This window comes from Pelodiscus sinensis, chromosome 14 (genome assembly GCF_049634645.1).
Source record: "Pelodiscus sinensis isolate JC-2024 chromosome 14, ASM4963464v1, whole genome shotgun sequence".
Classification (NCBI taxonomy): domain Eukaryota; kingdom Metazoa; phylum Chordata; order Testudines; family Trionychidae; genus Pelodiscus; species Pelodiscus sinensis.
Genome location: NC_134724.1, coordinates 44128873 through 44152783, shown reverse-complemented (window position 1 = coordinate 44152783; position 23911 = coordinate 44128873). Strand labels below are relative to the sequence as shown.

Sequence of the window (23911 nt, the reverse complement as noted above, 5' to 3'; positions counted from 1 at the left end):
AAACCAATTTGTGCAAATGGAAGTCAGCCACAGGAAAAAAATTCCCCACTTTAAATTGTTTTGCTATAAGTCCAAGTTTTTTGGAATGTATCTTGGACTTATAGTGAGGACAACCTGTACTCCCATGGGAACTTTGTATCACTGCACACGTGCAGAACTCATATCCCTGCAGAACGTACATTCTTGCGGACGAGATGCTGCAATTATAACTTTTGTCCCCTAGAGGCTGCTGTGGCATCAGAAGACAGGGCAGCTGCCACAAAAGTGAGGGCAGGGCGGAGTCAGAGGCTGCCTTCCTCACAGCAGGGCTAGAGAAGGAGGATGCACAGAATACATGAGGTGGATGGGTTGCACAGAGTGGGACATATCAGGCCTGCTGGGGGCTTAATACAAACTGGGGTTCAGAAGGGTTAGCAGGAGGGACAGAGTGGGGGCAGGCACAGGAGCTAGTGGGGTGACAAAAGTGAACCAGGTGCTGAATGAGAGTGGGGCTGCCAGGCCACATGGAGACAGGAGGAAAGGGGCTGCAGAAAACAGAGATGTGCCTAAATGAATGGGAAAGGTTAGGAGTCTGGTGTGGGGAAGGCTCCCTGACTCCCTAACAGTTCTCCCCTGCAATCAATCATCAAATACCTGTTCCATACTTTTCCAACCCACACCCAACAACCCCCCAGGTTTCCTCACCAGGTTCTGTCCCTCTACCTTAGGCCCTCTGTGAGCCTGACTAACCCAAGCCTTTGTGCTGCTTCTGAGGGATGCAGGAAAGACATTTCTGTATCGTAGTTTAAATGAATTATTATTCCAACGTCTGCATTAATATGCTTAGTAGAGAATCTAGTTGTCAGAAAACATTTCCTCAATCTTCTTTGTTGTCTTTATTGTTATATACACTAAAAGGTATTTTAAAATAAATTACCAAAATAATTGAAGCTAGCTTGATTATATTGTGTTATTTTGATAAAAATATGCAAAATTGTACAGAATTTTAAAATATTGTGGACATAATGTTTTTTTACACATAATTCCCCCAGAAATAATGTAAAAAACTGACATGTATTTATGGAATTCTATTGTATTTGCAAAATGGGCACACAGGTTTAGAAGATTTATAAGCTATATTCATATATTCATTTGTATTTTTAAATATTAATATTACGCAACCAACAACTGCAAAGTTAAATCGGAAAAAGAAGTGCAATTTTCAGAAAGAGGCTTTTCTGAAATTTGGCACGTCTACATGGTGTCAAATTTCAGAGAAAAAGTGCTCTTTTGATACATCCCTTCTTCTTTGTAGGTTTACAGGGATGATGAAAGAGTGCGTCTGCTTTTTAGAATTTTTTTCAGAAAAGCGGATGCGTTCTTTGGACGTGGTGTTGCTTTTCCTTCAGTATCCCGGATACCTTCAGTATCCCAGAAAAGCAGTGCAGTCTAGAGAAGGTTCCTTGCCAGGGTCCCCAGCCGCCAACTCTGCCAACTCCGGGGCGAGGGGGCAGGGAGGGAGGAGGGACTACCTCCAGGCCCTGCTGGGCTGCCTGCTGGGTTGCTGGCCCTGCTGTCACTGCCCTGGCCAGACTGGCCTGAGAAGCAGGTGACCAAGTGCTACTGCACTGAGCTGTTGGCTTAAGTCACTTCACATAGGTGTGTCTCAATTTGCCCTCCCGCCCTTTTTCTCTGCTCTGAAGAGCTCTTCTAAGTACACAAGAAAGATCGTCTTATGATACATTTGCACAGCACCTAGCACAATGGAGACCTGGTCTTTGTTAGAGCACATAGGCAGGGGTAGGCAACAAGCAGACTGTGGACCAAAACCAAGACTGTCAGACGCTTCTGAATGGACCTCAACATCTTATTTACTTAATTTTTAACAATAACAGTAACAATAATAAATATTTTTTCTGGGAGATTGAACCTTAACCAAGAATCCTGGATCTTGACAAAAATAACTGACTAACCCTGATCTAGGCACTAAAGAAATTCAATAAATTACATTAATTACTTGTAAATATTTTAATGCCAGCCATTTTATTTGTAAGACTTCAACTAATATTGAAAGAATATTTTGCTAGGATATTTTGCTTTTTACCTGTGCCAAATAAAGTTTAAGCTTTTTGAATATTAAATACAATATACATATTCACTAGGTTTACTTTAACTTTTTTCAGTTTTCTGATCATTCTCTGCATGCTGCCCACCAGTCAGGTATTTGTTGTTTAGCAAATGCTAGAAGCTAACAAAAATTATCTTTAAAGTCCAAGAAAAATCTCACGTGTAGATCCCTGCATAGATTCAACATATATCCATGGAGCTGCAGGAATCTACCAGGAACCACAGCAGCGAAAGGAGACACCAACCATTGCGTGGAAGGGACGTTACTGCTTGCACCCACTAGTTCAACCAGGGACAGCTGCTGGTGAACACGGTGTCTGCCCCAGTAAGCATGATAAGGACAGTACAGACATGCCAGAGGATCTGCCTGGCAAGAAACAGCAGGAATGTGAATGACTAGTCGCTTCACCTTCCTCCCCCCCACCCTTGCTGCCTCTATCAGAAAGAGGCAGCAAGGGGTGGGAGGAGAAAAGGGGGTGCTTCAAAGCAGCAGCACTGCATGGAGCCTGGGGCCAGGTTCCGGGTTCCATGCAGTGCTGCCGCTTTGAAATGCCACGTGCAGCCCAAAGCCAACTGGGAATCACCAGATGGCTCAGGCTCCCCACAGCGTTTTAAAGCAGCCGTACCGCATGCAGCCCGGGCCAGCTGGGGACTCCCCGCTTTGAAACGCCGCGGGGAGCATGGGGCCAATAGAGAATGCTTGAGTACACTGCTGGCCCCGTGTTCCCCCCCCCCCCCCCGCGCTTTCACCTTTGTAGTGTGAAGCACCCTATCGACGAATCAAATAATCAATGCAAATCGCATCGCCTATTCACTTAGACAAATAATTGAAATTTTACATCCCTAAGCAACAGCCCAACATGCTGCTGCTTTGATCCCTGCAGTTCCATGGATATCCATGGATACATATTTTGTATCCATGCAGAGCTTTAAAGACACTCACTTTAAAAAAAAAAAAAAACGGGATGGGCTTCCAACAAATGCCATCTGGCTCTGTAACTGTATTCTCTAGTTGTCTTGTTGAGAATTTTTGTAGTGAAATTTTCATTTGCTTGGCTCGTAGCCCTTTGAAAGACAACATAACCCAAGTTTGCAGTGAATTTGGGCTAAATTTTGAGGGAACTCTTTATGTCACAAATAGTTTCAGGGAGAGTCATTTTCATTTAAAATAGAGGTTGGACCTCAATAGTCCAGACTTCTGTTGTCCAGCAACATCTGTGGTCCAGCACCTCCATAGTATTTCCGGGCTGGAGCACTCACAGTGAAAAGCTGGGCCCGAAGTTCAGCAACTCCCCTACCCACCCTGCCAGAGCTTCCAGAATGCCACAAATAGCTCAAGTTCAGGGAGACAGTGGGAGGAGCAGAGATATGGAGACATTCAGAGGAAGAGGCAGGATGTCTGCGAAGACCCATATGGCTGGTCTCTGGACCCCTGCCTCTTCCCCTGAGTGTCTCCCCTCCAGTCCCTGCTTCATCAATGCCAGTCCCTCTGCTTCCACCATAGCAGGCCCTGCAGTCGGCAGCAGCATAGGGACTGGGATTAACTTCCCTGGTCCAGCAGATTCCCTGATTCAGGACTGGTCAGGTTCCGACTAGGGATGTTAAATATCGGTTAACTGAATAGTCAATTAACTTTATGAATTCTTATCAGTTACTCAACTACTCTATAGTCCCTGGGTTGGGGACAACAGCTACTGAGCTCCAGCCACACTCCCAAGAAGCCTCCTGCCATTCCACACTGCTGCCTCTGTATCAGAGGCAGCAGTGCAGGGTGCCAGGCAGAAGCTGGTCCATGAGGGGAGCCAGTTTAAAAAACAGCTTCCTTTGTGGACTGGCTGCCTGTTGCCCTGTAGAGCAGCCCCTGTCCGGGGTAGAGGGGTCTGAGCTCCTGCACCCAGCACGAGCCAGAACTGAGCTGGGCTGCATGCCCACCTGGCTCCTAACGCACTTTAAATGCAGAACTGCAGTAGCAGTAGGTCCCAGACCCATCACAAGCCAGGACTGAGCCAGGCTGCTGGCCAGCCTGCTAAAAAATTTACTGGTGGGGGAGGAGGGGAGGAAATGTGTATAGTCTATATCATTAACTGATAAGCTTTTGCTTACTGGTAATCGGTTAATCTACTACATTATTACATCCATAGTCCTGACTAGGGTGCCGGACCAGGGAGGTACAACCTGTACTGCATTACCCAGGTCAATTCACTGACTTTTGTCAGGATTTGGTTGAAAGCTGGTTGAAAGTCACTATGATTCACTTAGTTTTTGAGGTTCATTTTGCCTTGGCAAAACTGAAAGCAACTCAGATAGTGAAAATTCATATGAATTGTAACATGCATTAAGTTACCAACACACCTGTGAACTAAGGATGTTAAGTAACTGTTAATTGACTAGTCGAGTAGTGGATGGAATTTCCATTGACTACTCAACTAGTCAATAGGCACTTCCGCATTCCTCCTTTGAAATGTACAAGAGCCCTGGTTGGGAGGAATGCAGACCTCCGCATGCAGCCCGGGACCAGTGGGAAGTCCCACTGCTTCCGGGCTGCACACGGCGTGCCAACTTTGAAATGTACAAGAGTCCCCAGTGGGGGACTTGTGCATTTCAAAGCGACAGCACAGCATGGAGCCTGAGACCAGCGGGGGGCAAGCGAGTGTCCCCTGCTAACCCCAGGCTCCATGTTGCACTGCCGCTTTGAAATGCCACACGGAGCCGGAGTCAACTGGGGACTCCCCAGCTGACCGTGGGTTCGACGCGGCATTTCCCCAGAACTCAGGGTCAGCTGGGAACTCCCCAGCTGATCCCGGGTTCTGCGGAAATGCCACGCTGGAGCTCAGGATCAGTTGGGCAGTCCCCAGCTGACCGTGGGCTCCACACGCAGCCATGCCGCACAGCTGATCCCGGGATCAGCTTTGTGATGCTGTTCCTTTCAAATGCTTAGGAGGCATTTCAAAGGGGCAGCACTGCACAGCTGATCCCGGGCTCAACTGTGCGGCACTGCTACTTTGAATACCCCCTCTTTCCTATCCTTTGCTGCAGTAGGGGAGGGGGGAAGATTTCACTAGTTGACTGACTATCCAATAAGCACTTGCTTATCGGATAGTCAACTAGTCCTTAACATTCCTACTCTGAACTCAAAGTGGCAAGCTGAAAGACAGTCCCAGCCTGAAAGAGTTTACAGGGCTAGACAGACAAATGGTGGGAGAGGAAATACAATCAAGGCCAGGTCAGTTCCAGATCTGAGAAGAGAACCATGTTTAACTTTCAGCTCGGCTTCCTGGCCACTAGCTAGCTGCCTTCCCATGCTGCCTATATCATATATCTCTTTACTAGAAGATGTAAGGGGGAAAATATTTTATAAACATAATTCTAATTACTGAAATGAAAGACTGGAATACTGTAAATGACACAGATGCTGGTATAAGAAGTGAACTTGCTCATCCTGGTAAAAAGAACACAGAAGGTTAACGCAGCTTCAAAACACTTTTGATCAGAAAAGCGACCAAATACCAATCTTTGTAATACTTAAATTACTACTGAATGTTACAATTAGATTAAGCAACTATAACATTAGTTTAGCTATAATACTGATTTATACAATAAACTTGATTAAAGAGGAAAAGATGGTCACATCTTCTAATGGGCAATACACTAATTAAAATTATGCTGCAAGTAACTATCATAGATAATGCCCTCTGAAGTTCTTTTAATTTACCTTTTCTCAGTTGATACATATAATTTTTCCTTCTTTTATTACTAAAGGGTCTTTTAATATCTTACAGCAATTCCTCTGTTTCCTCTTCCAATAATTTTTTCACATCACAGGTGTAATCCATCTGGTCATAAAGTAGATGAGATTGTCATAAACAAACCAATCTACACCATCATTAACTGGTCAAAAGGACCTATTGAAACAAGGTATTTCTTACATCCCCCGCTGCCTCCAAAGAGAATGAACATGTTAAGAAGCTTTTCACGTTTCCACAGTGATATTTCATCTATGCAGTGCTGAATCTTCATCAAGTCTAGATTCCAAGCATGTTTTATTAGGGCACTCAGATCTCTAAAACTCAAAGGGATTGAGGCAGTTTTAACATAAATCCCACAGTATTCAATTCAAACATTTTCTCACATTATTTCTGTATTCTTAAACAAAATGTCACAGTTCTATATATCAAATGAATAGTTTCTCTTACTTTGAAATTTATGTTTTCTTATCTGTGTTGAAATCAGAGTTATCAATCCAGAGGTAGAAACAGCTAGAACTACTGCACACCATGCAGAAACAATCAAACTGTGAAAATGTCAATTCACCACTGAGTAAATTTTTCAACTTTACCTAGTCAGAATAAACTTTGCTTTGTATTTATTGATACCTGGTTTTGATCTAAAATTTGAAGGAGGATTTAAAACAAAATGTAGATAAGGCCAAAAAAGTTTCACTTTCAACTACATTTCATCCTAGTATTCAATGTTTAGGGGTAGATCCCTTCTGTCAAACACAGGGGAAAAAATATTGAACTCGATTTTTTTTTGTCCGATTTGGCCCGTTCGCACTGCTCTAATGGTACAGGACGGCCATTTCCCACATACCAGCATCCGTGGCAGCCGCAGCTCTGCAGGAGTGCTGTTGCACTCCAGATATACTCAGCTGGCAGGCAGCCCCAAGGCTGCTCTAAACTGTGCTAGGACTAGTGTTCGAACAGCCCCAGAACCGGAAAGCCACAAGCTGTTTCCCTGGCTCATTCCACTGCACACAGCAGATACCGAATGCTGCAAAGAATTTTGGTCCATAAACATTTTGCTGGCAATCCATTTCCCAAAACGATGCAGTGTTGCCAACCTAAATTATGCACACACAAAAATCACGTGAATGGTGGGTTGTTTTTCCCTTTTCCTTCAGATTTTAACAACCTTAAGGGAACACTCAGAACATATTTTCTGCCACAGCTGGGGTTAGAAACAGCTTTCCTTTAAAAAAGGGGGGGGGGGTGGACTACCTTCAGCCCCTGCCGGGCGGCCTGCTGGGTTCGCCCTGTTGGCCCTGCCCTGGCCAGACTGCCTGCTCTGCTCCAGCAGCCTGCACTGCTGCAGGCTGGCACGGGCTCTGGCCCCTTGCTGCCGCAGGCTGCCAGAGGCTGGCTCTGGCTCTAGCTCTGGATGTGGGCTGCTGGGGGGCTGCCAGCCCTGGCCCAAGTCCCAGTGTTGTGGGCTGCGGAGGGCGTGGGGTCCTGCCCCATGGAAGCCCACAGACTCTGGCCATGCTTCTGCAGGCTATCCAGGGGCTCCAGCTCCAGCCAGGGGTCACCATGACCTGGCCCCAGTGCTGCAGGCTGTTGGAGGCTGCTGGGGGCTACTACCAGCTCCAGCCCCACTGCTGAGGGCTGTCGCCAGCCCCAGCTCATGTCCCATCCCACTGTTTCAGCTCAGCTCCTCTTGGATTGCCCTCCTGCCATTAGGCTACCGGGGTTCTCTGATCCAGGAACCAGACCACGGATGTTGCTGGACTAAAGAATTCCAGTTTTGGGAGGTGCAACCCTGTACTACGTTGGCTATTAACAGCCTCTTTTATTTCAGATCTGGAACTGTTTTCAAATATTGAATAAGCCTAACACCACTTCTGTGAGCTATGTTAGTGACTGCATAATAATGATCCATTTTATAGACCAGTAAGGTGAGGCAGAGAGTTTAAATAACTTATCCAAAGACAAAAGAAAGAACTATGAAGCACTTTAAAGACTAACAAGATGGTTTATTAGGTGATGAGCTTCCGTGGGTCAGACCCACTTCCTCAGATCCAATTCTGGAAGAGAATTGGCATGACCATATATACCAAAGGAATACAATGAAAAAAAGTGAACACATTATAAAACTGACAAATCAGATTTAGAACAGAAGGGGATAAGGAGGAGGGCTAGTATCTATGGGTATGTCTACACTACCCCGCTAGTTCGAACTAGCGGGGTAATGTAGGCATACCGCACTTGCAAATGAAGCCCGGGATTTGAATTTCCCGGGCTTCATTTGCATAAGCGGGGAGCCGCCATTTTTAAATCCCTGCTGCTTCGAACCCTGTGTAGCGCGGCTACACGGGGCTCGAACTAGGTAGTTCGGACTAGGTTCCTATTCCGAACTACCGGTACACCTCCACGAGTTTGAACTAGGAGGGTAGTGTAGACATACCCTATGAGATAATGATACTAGGGGTGATAATTGGGGAAGTATCTTTGTAATGGGTAAGGTAATTAGCATCTTTGTTAAGGCCCATCTGAGGAAGTGGGTCTGGCCCACGAAAGCTCATCACTTAATAAACCATCTTGTTAGTCTTTAAAGTGCTGTATAGTCCTGTCTTTTGTTTCAGCAAGATCAGACTAACATGGCTACATCTCTATTACTATTATCCAAAGACATACAGTTACTATTATCCATATAGTATTATCCATATAGTATACTATTATCCATATAGTATTATCCAAAGACATACAGTCTTTGACTAAAAAGCAGAAACTAAAAAGCTGAGAACATGACTCCTAAAATTTTGCTGCAGCCGGTAGCCAGCACTGCCTAACAGACCTCTAACAAAGAAAGAAGTTTAATTAAAGAAAAGGTTGAGTCATAGAAATGATATTCCTTTTAATCTGGTTTATTTTTAATCATATTTGCCAGGAAAGGGGAAGCCCAGGTGATTAATATCCGTGCTTTATACTATCATAAAGGAGACACAATTTTGATTCCAGACCTTAGTAGCTTGTCTTCCAACCTTATGGTAGGAAGCGGCCTACACAGCAAAATTTAAAAATGACTAACTCATCCTGACTAGTCACATACCTAATGCAGATCCCCAAATATACCAAAAAATAGACCAGTTATTTATTTTTATGTGGACTTCTTCCCATTCCTAAAGTTATATTAAAAAGAAATAACTAAATATACTTCATGGGGTATACAACCTCAGCAGAAAATACCTCGTTTTTAGCATTATAAAACCACATTTGCTTGGGGGAGACACTCCAGCAAAACAGAGATTTGGGTGGTTGTTGTTGTTGTTGATGTTTACCATTTACTCAAAGTGATATCCTACAAACATTTAGAGTTCTTCCACAACAAAGCTTAAGAAATGTATGTTTCTTTTTCACATTAGATGATGCAGATGCATTCTGAACTCCATGTTTCTGGTTTAACAATCAATATTTGTCATGTTTGGTTTAATCTAACAAACATTTAAAATTATAATCAACTTTTAAATTACAGAATCTGACAGCTGAAATAAATACATAACAGGCCCAAAACTAAAGCTAGGTATCCTAATTCCTTAAGATTACTTGCGGTCTAATTCTGCAATTCTCCAATGAGGAATAACAACTCTACACAGCCCAGGCCTACAATTAATTGCTCAAGTAAACAGACTGTGGGATCCAGACTAAAATGTTTGGGTACAACAGCGGACAAAACATATGCCTGTTTCACAGTACCATAGACAGGTCACAGGGAAGCGTCTAACTGCTTGCAAGAACCCCAAATAATACACTGCAACAAGGCAACCACCTTCCCAGAGCAGGAGGAGGAAGAAACAGAAGGCTTTACCACAAAGGCCCCAATTCTGCAGCTTGCTCTGCACAAGGGGACTTTATTATCTATATGGACCAATGGCAGGGGGCTACCATGAACTGTTCTAATTGTAGGACAGAGGCCTAAAGCAGCAACTTTAGTCTTGCAGTAAAGGAAAGAATGGAGGGGAACAAATTCACGAACTAGAAACAAATAAGATCACCTTACACAGCCAGAAAAGCTGCTGCTACCTGCCAAATACAGGAAAACAACTGAGCAGGGTCAGCCAGCTGGCATCTTTGAGTGCTTCTCCATCTGCCAGTGAAAATACAACTCTCTGAACAGATACTGTAGAATAGCACAAGGGAATAGATCCCCAAAATTAAGGCAAGGAGATGCTATGGATTTGCTTCACAGCTGAAATAGCTAGATCTAATCAAAGAGAATTCACTTCCAAACAGTCAAGCAGTATTCCTCACCTTCTCCCCTCACACAAAATACCTCTTTCTTTAATATAATAAGAATTGTACAAAAGATATTTAACTATTTTAATATATTTCCTGTGAAAGACTTTGCTTTAAGTCACTCAAGGGGACACTCGCAGAAATACTTTTGGTTCACTAGCAATCAATGAAAATGGAGTACTCTCTTTTTTTACACTGTTACTCTATGTAAAACACATATTCCAACATAAACCAAAATCATTTAACATTGCAACATGCTATGTTCTGGTGAGCGGACTATCATTCAACATGCTGATAAAATTTTGAGACATTGTTAGCATTGATCGTACAATTGTGTCCAATACTTCACAGAGCTTCTCCCTGTCAGTTAGAGAGAACCCAGAAAAGTCTGGGAAACCATCCACCTCCTGCTAATTTACAGGCTTTCCATGTTTCTCTTTTCCAATTTCCTGAGCAATATTTTCATCTCAATAGCAAGGTCACCTTCTGCACTGACTCAGAACAAAATTATCCTTGCGTTTCTTAACGGATCAACTGTGCACATACCCCTTCAAAATTAATGTTCTGTTATGTAAACCACAGGGAGCTCGTCTTTTTAGATTAGAAATTTTCACGACAGAGAACTGACTCTTAAGGGTCTGACAGACTGGGTCTGTCCTAGGTAAGTTCATAGTTATTTTGATTGGGAGTTCTCAAGATTACCTGAATTCAGTGCTGCCAACATCAGGAAAAGCCAGGCCATGGCCACAGCACTGTCCCCGTCTATCCTGGCCAGAAGAGCTGGCCCCTGGGTGTAAGCTGCACCCATTAAATTGGCAGAGAGGCTGCCAAGCTACCTGGTGCTCCCAGAGGTATGTCTGATTTAGGCACGATGTCTCTGGAAGCTCCCACTAGAGGTGTATTACCTCCACACCACACAGGCCAGTGCTTGGTCATACTGCCCAGTGATAACAGAGCTTTTAAAGCCACACTGGTTGAAAAATGGTTGAAATTTAAGGAAGCCATGGTTAGAGCAGAATTTAATTGGGAAAGATATTCCAAATCCTGACTGATATACTTGCCCAAGGAGACATATTGAGCTTAGTGGGAACATGTCTGTGCAATGTCAGTAGGAATTAGCCCAGTGCCATGAAGAGCAAGGAAACAACTGTATAGTCATTGGGAATATTTTCTTTATTTTCAATTATTCTGATAATATTGTCAGTTCTTTAAAATGGGAAACAAGAATCAAATACACTCAAAAGAATGAAATTTCCTTTTCCCAAATGTTTAAAACTTCAGATTCTGATGAAGTTTTATACTGTTATTCCCTGGTAACACAAATCAAAGACTGAATGGCAGCAGTTTGATATTATAGGAGGTTTCCTTTGCGTAAGTCTTGCCTCATACAGGCAGCAATGAATGCAACAAGAAACAGCTTTAGAAAGTTGGTGTGAAGTGCAATGCAACATGTGATAATTGTACCTTCCTACACAGAAGATCTCTCCCCATTTGGCTAATCCTGAAATACCTTTTTATTCCTTACTCAAGAAAATACCCAAATGAGGTATATGGATCTTGGGTAAAGATTCCTCTACACTGATTCTCTACGGCAGTGTTTCTCAAACTGTGTTCCGTGGCACACTGGTGTGCCATGAGGCAGTCGGAGGTGTGCCATGGAGAACAAAATTTCAAAATGGAAGCCCTTAAAGGGGAAGGCCACTTTTTTTTCTGCTCAATAACTCCCCTCCCTCCAACTCCTGCCCCTTTTTTGGTTTTTTGGCTCAACCCACCCTTCCCCAGCTACTCTTGTACTTTCTCCAAAATCCCACCAAAAGAGAAAGACTTCTGGTTTACAGTGTAACTCTTCAGAGGCAAATAACAGTGAATGTGTGCACATGCAAACAATTCTAAAATGCTATTACTATTTATTTAGCAGTGAGAGAAATAATACATAGCTCTCTGGGGTGTCTCAGGGTATGTCTCCACAGCAGGTCTAAAGTCGAATTAAGCAACGCAACATCAGCTATGTCATTTGCATAGCTGAAGTCAAAATTGCTTAATTTGACTTTTGGCTCTGTCTACACTTTTGGCTCTGACTTTAGCCTCAGATTTCTTCCCCATTGCTCTTTCCTCCCCTCTTCCCCCTTCAGCACTGTGGATCCTTTCTAGATCAGCTAACTTCCTCTGTGTGCGGCTAGCCCTGCAGTTAAACTAGCCCTCCAATCCCCTATTAAAAGCAGGCTTCTCTCTCGCCTTCTATCCTGATCAAAACTACTTCTTCCTACCTCAGTAGGACACACTCTCCCCCACCCACAGGCCAATCAGCCTGTGGATGGGGGAGCACGAGAAGTCTCCTGGCCCTGCTCCTTCTGCCTGAAGCCCTTTTAACAATTATCACCCACCCCTGTTCTAGAGGAACCCTGTTGGTTTCAGTGAGTAATACCAGATTTATTTTGATGCAAACAGCAGAATTGGGCCCACTATGGTTTAAAATTATTTGTCATGTTGGGACCTGATTTTCCAACCTGCTGAGTTCTACCCCATGGCTCCCACTGACTATAGGTGATTGTTCTGCACCTCTGAGAAGCGTTGCCACCTACCTAAACTAAAATGTGTCTAATAGATATTTTCATACCTTTGCATCATTGTCATCTCACCTTCCTCTCCTCATGTTAAGACAGACTGTGGGTCTATCAAAAGAGTGTATATTAGAGGCTCTAACTTCACACAATGTTGGATGATTATAGCATGATGTAAATGCTTATGCTTTTCCCCCCCCCCCCCAGTATGTTTTTCTTGAAGAAAATTATTTATTTTTAAACTATTAAGTCCAAAAGGCTGCAAAGCCCTTACACTACACAATCTGTTTACTTACATAAAGATAGATCATAGCAATAGAACATTAGCTAACTAACCTTATTTCTTTAAAGAAACACAAACACATGTATTTCAGTATCTGCAGTGCTTTAATATTCATCCAGTTCTGACTGAGATATAAAGACAATGATTATTTCTGAGGTCTCTATAACCAGAATAATGAAACAGTGACTGTTCTAACAGCTTTCAGAAAAATATATGCATTTTTAAAATTACTTTTTCAGAGACAATAGAAAGCCTGTAACTGTAAAACATCGCTACAGTACACTTACAATGAACACTTGGCTTTTAAAAGCCATTAGCAGCCAGACATTTATTTTTGTGTAGACAGAATGCTATATCAAGGATTTCACGCATGTAACCGAAGGTCTGACAGTTACACATTAATAAAACATAGCACACTTTCAAATACAATCACAATTTCACTCCTCTTAGTCTTCAGGAAAATGGCTGAGGTTTCATTAGACAACTACTTCCAATTCACCTACTGGCTAGATTTTATTTACATGGAAGCTCGTCTGTTCCTATTTTACTGTTATAAAATTATTCTCTCTTTTCTCTCTTCCTTGTGTCACAAAAGTGGTTAGCAGTTTCTATGTTTTAATGCAAATTGTACCTTAGTCCACTCAGAAAAGTGCAGTAGCTAAAAAAATATTATTATAGCTAAAATAATAATTCAAGATAGGAAGAAAAATCAGCCCAAGGCATTATTAACATATAATATAATGTGATATATTTTTGTATTTTTCAAGGAAAAAAGAAAACTGAATTCCTAAAGTAAGGTAGTCATCAGGAACCTGATAGAGAATCACAATTCATTTTCCTTCCCATATCAATTTAGTATTTTGAGCAGCAGTTTACAGCTGACTAAAAGAAGATTCCTTGAATTTTGTCTGTCTTATGCATCTATTTAACATAGAGTTGAGGTGAGATAAAAATACTGAAAAGGTTACAAAAACAAGCATTTTAATAAGATTTACAATTTAGATTTCTCCCAGCTTCATGTACAAAAGAGGGAATGTTTCGCTAACAAACCTTCAATTTATATTGAAAGGGTGACAAAAGGCATTTTTTAATTGTTGTGTAAGTAAAATATATTTGAATCAATGTACAATGGAACAGGATGATGTGAGAAAACAAAAGAAAAAGGACTACTGCATAATGAAGATAATCAGAGGCTTAGTTAGCAATGAGTTATATCTTGCTATTTTGTATAAGGGATCTTCAGTAAAAAAATTCTTTTGCATTCAGCTGGTTGTCTATTAGGTGCACCATTACCCATTGATTGGTAATTTTTTCTACACAAAAAACAAACCTAAACAGATCTTTTTCCTCTGTATCTCTGTAAGGCCCATATACACCAACAGAATCCTCTCTAATTTATAACTTGGGGCCTTATACTAGATCAGTGTTTCTTAAAGCGTGTTCCCTGGTACACCGGTGTGCCGCGAGGCAGTCAAAGTTGTGCCACGAGAGAACAGAATTCAAAATGGCCACCCTTAAAAGGACAAGCCTTTTTTTTTTCTTTTTTTTTGCTCAATAACTTTTCCCTGGGGAGTACAGGATCCAAAAAATGAGGAGTACATGATCTGTTGAAAATGCCCCGTCTAAACTGTCACTTTTTTTTTTCAAAAAGCCCCGTTTCGAAAAAAAGCAGCGTCCGCCATTATGCAAATGAAGCACGGGATATTTAAATCCCACTTCATTTGCACTTTCAATATGTCTAATTTACATCGCTCTGCCAACAGAGGGGTGTAGTTTAGAAGTACCCAAAAAGTTTAAGAAACATTGTACTAGATGGATTTTACAGGAGAGGCCAGCTTTTCTCAAATTGGCATTGTCGACTCAAAAGGCAGTTTGCAAAGTGGTCACCAGATTACCACCCTGACTTCTTTCTCTACCTTCAGAACTGGGCAGCCGGAACGTGACAGCTGCTGGCGAATGGCTCAGCTCAGTAGGCAGCAGTGAAGAAGTAAGGGTGGCAATTAGGGATGTAAAAGGATTTATCGGTTAACCAGTTAACTGGTAAGCATGTGCCTTAGTGGGGTAACTGTCTGGCTTCTCCCACAAGGGAACTCACAGCCTGTCCACCAGCCAGCTTCTCCACAGGGCTGGCCTGGAGGGCAGCAGAGGCCACAGGGCCAGCCTGGGGGCAGCAAGGGCCAGCCTGATGGCTTCTTGGCAGAAGCCATGTGGCCCACTTCTCAGGAAGGGCCACCAGTGGTTGCTCCCTGGGGTTGGGGTATAACTGTCTCCCGTGCTTGCTGCCCCCATGGTCATTCACGAGTATAAGACTGTTCCTGCTATCCTCCCTTTCCATTTGATAAGCAGAAAACATTCCATTCCACGCACATCCCACTGTCCTGGCACAACCAAACCTGACCTTGCTTTAAGTTACAATAAGAGAAAGCTGCTTACCGAATTTGGTGGTCCTGGCTCCTACCTTTTAGGAGTTCTTGCACAAAGAGACTCACATATTAACAGACAGATGCACAAACACTCCCAAATATATAGTAGATAAGGAGACAGGTTGTGTAAAACTAACAGAGTAAAGAAAGGCACAATATTGCATCTCAAGTCAATCGCTTTCTCTAAGTACTTCAGTGTATTGGACACAGTCACATAATTTCCATTTAAAAAGAAACTGACTCCACTAACAGAACAATTGATTCACCTCGTCAGGTGCAAATGAACAGTAAGACAGCTACATGGCTGTTTGCATGGCAATTGCTATGTCTGTGGTATCTACATGTACAAATGAGGCACATCAACAATACCCCAATACATATACTCCAGTTATTATTTAACATTCTTAGTAAATCTACACTTTGGGTACGTCTAAACTACATGGCTCCGTCGACGGAGCCATGTAGATTTGTTGTTTTGGCAAAGGCAAATGAAGCCGCAATTTAAATGATCACGGCTTCATTTAAATTTACATGGCTACCACGCTGAGCCGACAAACAGCCGATCAGCTGTTTGTCCGCTCAGCGCGCTAGTCTGGACGTTCCCCCTGTCGACATCAAAGCCCTTTGTCGGCAGCCCCGGTAAACCTCATCCCACGAGGAGTAACGGGGCTGCCGACAAAGGGCTTTGATGTCGGCAGGGGAGTGTCCAGACTAGCGCGCTGAGCGGAGAAACAGCTGATCAGCTGTTTGTCGGCTCAGCGCGGCAGCCATGTAAATTTAAATGAAGCCGCGATCATTTAAATTGCGGCTTCATTTGCCTTTGCCTATGTGTCTAATCTACATGCCTCTGACGACAGAGGCATGTAGTCTAGACACAGCCTTTGTGTAAGGCTCCAAGAAAAAGGCCAGAGCCCACCCAACATCCAGGGTGTGCAGCCCCCTCTCCTCCTCCATCTTATATGCATTAGGGCAGAACACAGGCAAGATGTTTTGGTTCATGTGAGAGGGCTTCAACGACCTGCAGATTCAGCACTTGTCACTAACATGCCCCTCACCGAAGCAGCGCAGGCAACTCTCCTGCGCATCACTCAGGATTGCCAGGGAAGTACATAGCCTAGAATAAAACTGAATTCTGCCCAACATGGGACTATCCTGGATGCAGCTTTGGCTTCTCTTTCTGATCTCCAAGACGGCTACAACTGCTGCTCACAAATTAAGACATGGCCTCGGCAATCCATTCTTTTGCAATGCTTTGGCTTGTCACAGCAGTTACCACCTGAAGCTGTCAATGGAAGGCACACAAACACATCTAGCTCAAAATGACAAAGTCCTTCTGCTAAGCTGAGAAAGTAGACTAGCAGCACATCACTGGCGTCGTATTCAGTATCAGGCACAGTTCATGGTAAGCACCAAAGCCCTCACTGGGTAAAGATCTAAGACTCTGAACCTTTTCAGACTATGGCACTCCCTTCAGGAATCTGATTTGTTTTGCACACACCCAAGTCTCAACTCACTTAAAAGCCACCTGCTTACCTTTTTAACATAAAATTATCAAATAAATGAATTGTAATACGCAGGGCTCGCCGAACCGCGGCGAACCCTGCTCGCCAGCCACGCTGTCCGGCGATCTGCACATGCGCAGATCGCCTGAACCCGGTTCTTCCGGGTTACAATTTACTCGCCACAGGTGAGTAGATTGTATTATTTGTTGAGCCCTGGTAATATGAATATTGTACTTACATTTCAGTGGATAGTATGTAGAGCAGCATAAGCAAGTCATTGTCTAGCTGAAACTTTGGTTTGTACTGACTTCGCTAGTGCTTTTCATGTAGTTTGTTGTAAAACTAGAGGAATTATGTAGAGGAGTTGAGGTACCCAGTGGAACACCTCTGGGTACATGCAAAAGTACCCATACTGCTGACTCAGAACCACTGACCTGAACAAATGCCTCTTCCTGTCTGCACTCCAGAATAAATATGATGAAGGCAAGACAAAACTTTCTAGAGACAAGACACTCTCCAGTGAAGGGAGATGGATGTAAAGCAGTGTTGCACTGCTTCCCACATTGGCTGCAAACAGCAAACTGCAGCTGTGATGGATAGCGGAAGTGCTGGCTTTTTCTGAACATCCCAGCGTTCAGTAACCAAAGGGTTAAACTCAGTTAGATAGGAGGTGTTGGCAGGGAGCCAGGAGAGCCAATGGGGGAAGGCGTTGAGATTTGAAGTGAAAGGACCTGCCTGCTGTTTTTCTTTGTGTGAGTTTTAAGCCAGGAGCTGGGAGAACAAGATGAAATGAACAAGGCAGAACTACCAGGCCTGCAAAGAATACTGGACATGGAAATGGACTAGGCCTTGAAGCATGGATTGTAAGTAGATAAGGAAATGTCTATTTAGACGTGATCAGGTTATTTTCTTTGAGAAACACTGATGTAGACATCTCTGCAGCACATCAAGGTATACTCATACCTTGTCTCCTTTGAGCATAATCCAAGGCTAATTTGTTTCTCCTAGACTTCCCTCAACAGCAGCAGAGCACAATGGACAGCAAACTGTAGAAAGGGAAAACACTGCCACCAATTACTGCTCCATCAGTCATTGTTTTTTAAGTTTCAGAAGTAGCTTGTACATAGCTTGGTGACCAGTGCAATACAGATAGATTATGATTAATTTCTAGAGCATCATATTATTATTAAGTGGTGCATTCTACTCACGTATTTTAAGCACAAACGACAGAAAACTATGGAAGTTTTTCTTTCATTTTACACTTCAGAATAGCATACAGATTCAAAAAGTTACAATTGTTGCCAGAGTGGTGCTAGATAATGAAGTATGTATTTAGCACATGCCACACACTTCCATTTCTTGACAGGCAGGGCCAGTCATAAAAGAGACCTCTGCATTATTCATGACTTTCATACCATGACAGCTTCCTATATTTTAAGTACAGGCCACAGCTATAAGCATAGTGACAACTAATGGAGCTCAAAAGCTAGAGAAGAATTTAGGTATAAAAACAAAAAATTGCTGACATTTCAGTCATTTGGGCGGACAGAGGGTTTCTCTTCATTTCTTACTGATGACTTCCAACTTTAAAAATCCCATTGTGATTGGCACTTTAATTTATAAATGCACACATCCACAGAGAGGTGCACATCCTGCAAACTGCTGCTCATCTGTCTCAAGAGGCTAAGTACTCTCAACTCTAGCTGTTCTCAAATGCATCTAGGAATACCGTCCAAATTCCTTCAAATTCATATACTGATTGGACCTCCCTGGTCTGGCACTCTCAGGAACTGACCAGTCCTATATGAGGGATTTTGTTGCACCAGAAGAGGTCATATCCCCCCCCCCCCCCCATCCCCCTCTACCGGTCCCCCAGACCTGGACCTGCCGCAGGCCCCACTGCCCTGCCACATCTCCCCTTGCCTGCCACATCAGGCAGCTCTGCTGCGGCCCTGCAAGGGAGCCCCACCAGGGAATGCAGGGCTCCCAGCCGCACCAGGCAGCCCCCCTGCAGGGAGCCAGGCAGCCCCACTGAGGGGAGGGTTTTGGTTTCTTTGACCATTGGGATGCTGTTCCAAGCACAAGGATTGCTAGGAAGAGATGGGATCCACCTAACTAGGCAGGAAGGGTTGGGTCATATCAGCCAGTCATCCCCATCTTTGTGCACATACTTCTACAATAATATACTCAAATCAGGCAAACAGCTGAGGTTAGGGACTTCAGACTTGGTTTGTTTTAAAGTTTTTAATGAAACAGCCTAATCAAACTTTGATTATTACCTCCTCAAGCAATTTACATATTCTGTTGGTTAAGACTGAAGAACCTATAAGCTTCAGACACTGCAAAGTTCCAAAGCAAGGAATTTACAAGGAAGACTTAAGGCAGAAGCAGCACAACGTGTATTGGACAGAGCATTACATGAGGAGGTGCAAGTAATGATACCAAGGGCTAATTTATACTCCATGGAACCAAGTTGTATGCCTCAGATATCTGCATGAGCTGACATACCTACTGTAAAGGGCTCTAAAAGCCAAATAAAAAATTAATGGAGACAATGGGCACCTTTGCCTACTACCCCTAAAGAGGCAGAAATTATTCAGAGGTCAGCCAACTTCCACTATAAGCCCCTCTGTTTTCAACTGATAATTTTGCCAACCAGTTTGGGCTGATTTTCTGCAACGTAAAATGTCTCGACTCTCTTAGTGGTGTGTGTGTGTGTGTGTGTGTTTTAAATCATTTCAGAAAGGGACAGTTGTTTGTCAGGATAACATTAGGAAGGTATTTATTTGGTAGATGTTAAAAAATTCATAAACTCTTCATTTAGGTGCTCTAGAGTCTCTGGTTTTTGGAGCAGAGACTTGAAATTTGGCAAAGGAGGTCCTCCTGGGGTCAAGATGTTCCTTTTTGTGGTCTATGTAAAAATCCATTCAAGTTTGGCCAGATTATGAGCCTCTAATAATCTCAGCTCACGCAGAGTGTGGCAGCTAAACTCTCCCAAGATTCCATCTGTACTAGGCATGCTCCATGCCAGGCTTGCAGGAGATGCTGGAGCAGGACTTTCCCAGCAATTGTTTTTGGCAGACTGGGACCACTGCGGTGCCAGGCCCCAGATCAAGGAGATTGTCTCTCTCATTGGCTGCTGGTTCCCAGACAGAGAGACAAATGAGGAAAACAGCCTTACTGCAATGCAGAGGGAAGAGAGGCCTTGGAGATTTAGCCCTTTAAGCCTGCCATGGCCCAAGGGCAGCAGGAATCAGGCTGGAAGCAGGGCAGACAACAATAACAGAGGCAGAAGTAGCGTTTAACCCAGGCATGTCCAAAGTCCGGCCCGCGGGCCAATTGCGGCCCGTGTTCCGGTTTAATACTGCCCCACAGGTAATTTGGCAATATCTATCTTTTATGGCCCCCAACGAATCCCCGAGCGCCGCTCAGGACTAAGGATGAGCTCGGGCGTGTTCGCAGCTCCACGTACCCGAACCTGACAGCGCACAGCACTAATCACAGGTACTGAGACATTTTCCCAGTCCGCAGCTGCAGAACTATCTGATCCTATTTGGCTGGCTGATTTGGGGTTTCTAGTTGACATAACAAAGCATCTGAATGTACTGAACACGAGTCTTCAGGGGAAAGATGCAGCAGTGAACCAGCTTTATTCACACCTCAAAGCCTTTGAAACAAAGCTGCAACTTTTCATAAGGCAGTTGTCACAAACACAGCCCAATACCATACATTTTTCAGCGTTGCAGGAAATAATGAACAGTTTTCCACAGGACAATATCAGTGCGCAAACGAGCAGGTATGCAGCAGACATCACACCTCTTGCTGGGGAGTAAACGGTGCTTTCAGGATTTTGCAGCTATTGAAAAGGAGATCAGCCTTTTCTCCTCTCCATTCTCTGTTGACCCCGATGATGCTCCAGATCAGCTGCAGCTCGAGCTCATTGAGCTGCATTGTGACAGCGAGTTACACAGTCGTCACCAACAGCTCTCTCTCGTGAACTTTTACCGCCAACTGGATAAGAGCCGGTTTCAAGAGATTCGAACATTGGCTAAGAAAATGCTGAGCTTGTTTGGCTCAACATATATGTGTGAGAAGACATTCTCTGCTATGAACTTTAACAAGAACCGCGTGAGGACAAGACTAAGTGATTCTCACCCGCGTGACATTTTGCACATCAAAACCACTGCCTTTGAACCAGACCTAGCCTACGTGCTGCAGTCCAGATCTCAGTTTCACCCTTCACATTAGTGCAGGCAAGTTTTTTTTCAATTGAGATGAATACATTGTAAAATCTCAGTTAATGTCAGTTGGTCTAAATCAGTTATAAATATATTTGGACACAACATGTATACTTGGTGTTATGTTCCTGTTCATATTTTTTGAACTTAAAAGTTGACAGACAACCTTTATTACCAATAATATGTAATGTACTTTACAATGTTCCTGACATATATTTCAGCTTCCTGGATTTTTTTTTCATCTGGCCTTCAGATATGAAAGGCAGAGTGATTTAACACCTGTTTAGATTTGTCATCCATGTGACGAAATGAAAAGTATGCCGTTTGCAATAAACTTTGCATAAAATAGTTAATTTGCATTTAATTTTAATGGTTCAAAGAATGTCAGGCAAAATGGTCAGCCCTCACGCATGTTCACTTCATCAAATCTGGCCCTCTTTGAAAAAAGTTTGGACTCCCCTGGTTTAACCAGTAGTAAACACCATATCTACACCCCTGAATTCATGAGTTTCAATTTTCCTATCAGTAAATATCTGAAATCAACAGGCAAGATGTGTGCTTCACCTCATTCTACTGGCTGGCCCACAAAAAGTATGACAATTTACTATTGGTATCATTTATTGCTAACTCAAAAGGCAGATGTCTGGATCTAAACCAGCAGTCCCCAAACTGTTGGGCATAAATACTATCCAGGCCTCCAATTCTTCCCCCAGCCTCGGGTCTGGCCACAGTCCTGGACATGACCCCTGGCTCCTGAACGCAGCTGTGGCCCTAGTTGCAGCGCTGGTCCCATTCCTAACCTGCATTCTCAATTGAGTCTCCAAGGGCAGCCCAGATAGGAAGGCATGGAAATAAACATGTGAAGATCACTGGTTCATGACCTGCTGCACCACTATGTAGGAGGCAATATGGTTAGACTACTAAAACAGCCAAACTGGGTCAGAGCAGTGTTCCATCTAACCCCGCATCCTGCCTTCCTATAGCAGCCAACGACAGATGCTTCAAATGCAACCAACAGAACAGAGCAATTAGCAATGCTCCATGGTTCTACGTGATGGAACTTCTGTTTTGCCAATTTGCCATTTTGAAAAAACAGGCAATTTGTTTTCGGAAAGTAGCATATGGTCATTCAACTAAAAACTGTATCATAATGCATATGCACGAGGGGGCTCAATTAAGGTTTCAAAAGAAATCTTAATTCTGGCATTTCCTAACTTTTCATTGCCTGCATCACCTTAACAGTGTTCTGTTAATGTAGATTGGGGTTTTAACTATGTCAATTATATAAGAAGTTGAGATATCACCATGGCCCAAAACACACTGCAGGTGCAACCCTAACTTCTGAAATTTCCTAAACTTCATTGAACGGCTGTGTCTACACTGGGCCACTTATTCCGGAAAATCAGCCACTTTTCCGGAATAAGCTGCGAGCTGTCTACACTGGCCCTTGAATTTCCGGAAAAGAAACGATGCTCTACTGTACAAAATCAGCCACTATTCCGGAAAAACTATTCTGCTCCCGCTCGGGCATAAGTCCTTATTCCGGAACACTGTTCCGGAAAAGGGCCAGTGTAGACAGCCCAGTAGTCTTTTCCGCAAAAAAGCCACGATCGCGAAAATGGCGATCAGGGCTCTTTTCCGGAAAAGCGTGTCTACATTGGCCACAGACGCTTGTCTGGAAAAACTCCTTTTCCGGAAAAACTGAAAACGGAATAGTATTCCGTTTTAAGCATTTCCGGAAATTCATGCCAGTGTAGACACAGCCAACCAGTTTAAATAGCCCCAGGAAGCCTTTTCCCTACCTCTCCAAAATTATATCATACCTTAGATTTTAGTCCACTGACAGTATATTAGATATTGTAAGAGGAAACCTAGATTTAAAATCTTATGAAAAGATGAAACACAATAAATAGACACATGAAGAAATTATAGACAGAGGATGTACGATAGTTTAGTGATTGGCAGAAGAAAGAAAAACTCTTTTGTGGAAATGTAATAGGCAGAGAAACAGTGAGGTAAAAAAAGGTTAGCAATGGGCAACTGTATTTCTGAGAGGCTGTACAAAAACCAATGATGAAATTCTCCAAGTCAAAACTTTGAGTAAGCCCCACTGAGAACATAAGTTACTCTAAGTGTCCATTTCTTTTTACACAAATTCAGCAACTACTAGATTTATTAATAAATAAATAGCACATTATTATTCATGAAAATTTGAATTATGGTGAAGAGCAAATTAAAAGTTCTTATACAAACATACACATACATGATAATTTTCTAAATATTTAGGTTCAAATTCTCTTCCCAAATCTGCACTTCACAGATCTGCTCTTTTATCTGTAGAGATTCATCATTTAGATTAGAGAGATTTTGCTTAGACAGCTCTAATGATTATCACTAGAAATAGTCATTAAAATTCAAAACAATGAAATACCAAATATGAACAACATCTCTGTAGTCGTTAGCATATCAGACAAAAAGTCACTGTATCTCTTGGCACTTAATAATCAAGAAGGTCAAATAGTTTGGGAAGAAACTGTAAACAAGAGAGAAAACTAGTAACCAAAAGCACTTCTGAAATTAAGAGTATGCAAGTGTTCTGCAACATTTTTCTAAATGTTTCTAAAAGAGATGAGCAATATTTGCTTCCAGAGCCAAACTTCTGAAAATAAATATGCTGATATTCAGACTTCCTTATCTGCAGAGGAACATCGTTTCTCCCATTACAGTAACCTTACAAGAAACAGTTATTTTGTGCATCACTACACTTCATTGGAAGAACAGTGTAGAAG

General features: G+C 43.0%; 1 protein-coding gene across 4 annotated transcripts in view; it reads right to left on the bottom strand.

The window, feature by feature from the left end:
* APBA2 (amyloid beta precursor protein binding family A member 2) overlaps positions 1–23911 on the bottom strand; it is a 192597-nt gene that overhangs the window by 97085 nt on the left and 71601 nt on the right. The gene's annotated exons all lie outside the window — the stretch shown is intronic.